Genomic DNA, 3,998 nt, shown 5'->3' on the forward strand with positions numbered 1-3,998 from the left:
GAAAAGCTCCTGGGGTTGACTGACACTAACTTTGAACCCACCTGGAGAGTCGAACCTTGGCATTTCCTTGAAGGTGAAATGGACCGGCACTGAACAAATCTCTACTTCGATCTAAACTACGATTTCCTCAAAACCCACAGCAGCTTTCTCCAGCATCCTGTTTTAACCATATCCTCCAACTACTAAGAATCTGGAGCCCAAAAATAGAAATGCATGGGTTGGAGAAGGGGGACCGGGAGGAGGGGCAGGAGCCTTTGCAGGGATAGCTGACAAGCCCCTACCCAGACGGCTGCCACGCACGTCTCGCTTGAAGCCCCACTTCATATGTAACAGCACACATGCTAACTGGCCTCCTGGCTGCGCGCCGTGTGGCCGGCTTATCACAGCGGCACTGGCTAGGCCAGTTCCGCACGGACTTTTGTTGCTGTCGCCTAAGAAACAGGCTGCCACAATTTCAGCTGCTTTTATTGATTAAAAGAAGCGAAAATATATATTCCTCACTTCATCTCTGAATGTCATCACATCCCTGAGACACACGCCACAGGCATGGAGATGGAGCAAGGGGCAGAGCAGGTGCCCATGGTGGCTGGAATCCTGTCTGGCCTGTTCACGGACCACGGGACACATAAAGACTGGGCAACGAGCAATGTTCTGTGAGCAATGACGCAGGACTTTCTTGTGAGGCAAACACGACAAGTACCAGCTTGCTGTTAGACTGTTCATGCCAGAGGTGACAGGCCAGGCACCAGCAGGTAACCCAACCACAGGGCTAGAGGTACAAGTCCACTGGCAGTCAGAGGGATGGCCCCCCTGAGCGTGGAAACCCAGCAAAGTCACCACGATTGACACGCAGAGCCTTTTGTTTCAGGAAAACGTTTTCACTTGACATTTTCTTTTCAGGCGATATTTAATGAAGGAATTTTATTGAAAAGAATTCTTGAGCAAACACTGTCATAAAGTTTTGATGTAAGATCATTCTGACATTTCTTCCCCACGAGAGCCATCGTGAAAGTGAGAAATCTCGGGCGCTTGAGGGGAAGGAATTATGTACAACAGTAAAGGAGATAATGTGCCACAGCCCCCTTGGAGCCTGTCATCTTTAACTAAGGCTGTTTGCCTTTCTTAGCTGAGATACTGTTGCTAAAACCGGAGACGAGAGAACTTTCTTAATGAAGCTTTGAAGATTCATATATGCTGGTTGTTATTTATTTCCCTTTTTGTTTGTCTCTTTGTTTATCTACGTGAGTAATGAATCATAAAAGAAAACTAGCAATACTGAATTAGGGTATAATACTTTGTTATCACCATAGTGTGATGTACAGAAAGCCTTAGAAATATCAAGAACTGCACAAATGGATTTTTAGAGATGTTTAGAGACTGCACCAAATCTAATCATGTTGAAGTTTTCCCAACAAGCTATGATGGTTCTAAAGGTGATTCAGTTAAGTCTTTTTGCAGGCCACAATTTGGTAAATTATGGTTTTGTTTATTCAACTACCAAAATTAGCAATTACTGCCAAATTACTGTGTCAAGGGTTAGAGATTCAACGCCAAGCAAGCTCCCAAATCAATACAGAAGACAGAAGCAGACAGGGATAATAAGGTCTGCACAGAAGGGCTAGGTTGTAGCTCATTGTAGCATTTACCCAGAACTGGGGAGCCAGGAAAGGCACCCCATGGGTTGATAAAAACAAAGGTCTGAAAGATAAAGACCTGTGCATAGAGGGTCTAAGACAGCATGCAGGTACGACCCAGTAGACATCAACCACAGAGTGTGTGTACATTTGCATATTAGCTCTTTATTATATAGGATTATGAAACTTGAACTCAGAACCTTGTAAGTTACATTCACAAGTATAAAGTTTACCCAAAAGCCATGGAACAGATGTCTGCAGGTGAGTGGCATGATCAGATTTGCAGTTAGGGAAATTCACCCTGGCTGTTGTATGGCAAGGGAATTGGAGGGGGGCAGGTGTAGAGGCAACGAAACCGATAGGCAGAGGGAAGGACAGGTTTGTGTCTATGAAGGTGGAGAAATATTTAGGAGGTAAAACCAACAGAACTTGGTGAGTTAATATCTTTGATTCTATGTGAAGTTTTAGCTTTGAAAATTCTGTTGTTTCCCTTCAGAGGATAGAAAAGAATATTATCAAATAGCAAACTCAGCTTAACAAAGAAAGAACAATGGTATTCTACCACACTCATAATAAAATTTCTAATGCTTCGCATCTAGCGTCTTGAGCAATTTTATTAACACCATTTACCATGCCAACCTCCATGATAACTCTCAGGTCAGAATCAACAAAATTGCCTTAAAAGTATTGCCCTTCCCCCACCAGTGATAAGCTCCTCATCTTCATACCCCAGCACCAAGCAACACTCCACACATACAGCTCAATAAATGTTAGTTTAGTGGAAATGAAGTGAAATCCAAGATGTGATTAGGTCAAATGTGTCAAGCCTACCGAAACTACCTAGCATAAAAATAGGTCTCCTGTGCTACATTTTATTTAAGGAACAAATGACAGCAGAAAATGGAACTAATTTTCTGAATGGAAAGATAAAGTAGCGTAATCGCTGAAAAGCAGCTGGAAGGAATGCTTGAGAGAGGCGTTAAGCAGTACTGCCCAGACACATCGGTGGGAAGACCAGAATAACAGGTAAATATACACACGGGAGAGCTGAGCTGATTGAATCGAGGAGTAGAGGTTGGCTCGTGAAATGAGAATGACCCAGAAATAGCCAGAGTTCCCACCAATAAAAACAGAATCCACTGGTTTCCAGCAGGTTACATGTTACCGTGGTAACAGCTCTAGATTGAGAATAATACGGATGATACGTTAGTCCTTAGGTAATCACATCTGCAGTCTTTGTTCCCATACCCAGCATTATGCTTTTTTTTTAAGATGTAGATATTTCAACTTGTTTTAAGTCACAATTCAATCTCCCCTCATACCTAGTACAGTGGCTGAAACCTGATAGTCAGGAGGGGTCATCAGTGAACATTAAAAGAATGTCTCAATGGATAATTGAGTGAATGAATGAATTCATTAATTTGTGCTTAGGTGTTCTCTTGTCTGAATTTCTATTTCTTCTTCAAGGAGAAGGAGCAATGGAAAAGGAGAAGCGATGTAAGTATGCAACACTACATTACCTTTCTCAAGGATCCAACAGTCCTAATTCTTCCTTTTCATGTTTTCCCGTATAACACATACACATGTGCTTATAATCATATGGATTTTTTCTTTTTAAAATTTCTTTATTATTTAAAGTATTACATATGTCCCCTTTATTCCCCCATTGACCTCTTCTAGCCTGCCCCAATCCCCCGCCCCAGGCCTTCCCCACCTATCATCTGTGCCCATGGGCTATAGATTTTTTCTTTTTAAACATTTTTATAAACTTTGGGCACTCTGAACTTCAGTCTTCCTGGCTGTATTTTCACAGATATGTGATACCTATTTGCTTTTGCCCTTGACCGTAGGAGCCTCCTTTAACATCCTGTGCATATGTTTTTATATCTAATTTTAGCAAAAGCCTCCCATTGTGTCCCCATTTATCCTCTTAGCTGTTCTTTTCTATCTTCACTGAGATTATTCACATTTCTATGATCAAACAACACCCACCCATTTGTATCCCATGGATCATACTTCCTTTTCTGCAAGTTTTGGATGGTTCGTTTCCTAGGGTACAGAACTGACTATAATTCATGTTTTCATCTTTTAGTTTTTGGCAGTCCTGTTTCTCCCAAAGTTTCCACCATTTTTTATCACTAGCAAGCTATTTTACTTCATTTAAAATTAGCATCAGAATTAAAGTTTCCTTCTCTATTTCTGGCATATGAAATTGTTAAAGTAAGCAGATCGTTTATCTTCTGCCCTGCTTTTCAGTAAGGTGTTCCTTCCAGGAGCTGTCTGATTCAATTTCCCCATCACTATTACCACAACCTTCCTTGACATCCACTCTCCAATTTGCAGCGGGAAACCATTGTCCATGTT

The 3,998-nt window shown here is 41.7% G+C and overlaps 1 protein-coding gene across 1 annotated transcript in view; it reads right to left on the reverse strand.

Annotated features, from left to right (window-relative positions):
• IPCEF1 (interaction protein for cytohesin exchange factors 1) overlaps positions 1 to 3,998 on the reverse strand; it is a 128,022-nt gene that overhangs the window by 66,195 nt on the left and 57,829 nt on the right. The window lies entirely within an intron of this gene.

This window comes from Myotis davidii, unplaced genomic scaffold (genome assembly GCF_000327345.1).
Source record: "Myotis davidii unplaced genomic scaffold, ASM32734v1 scaffold1494, whole genome shotgun sequence".
NCBI lineage: Eukaryota > Metazoa > Chordata > Mammalia > Chiroptera > Vespertilionidae > Myotis > Myotis davidii.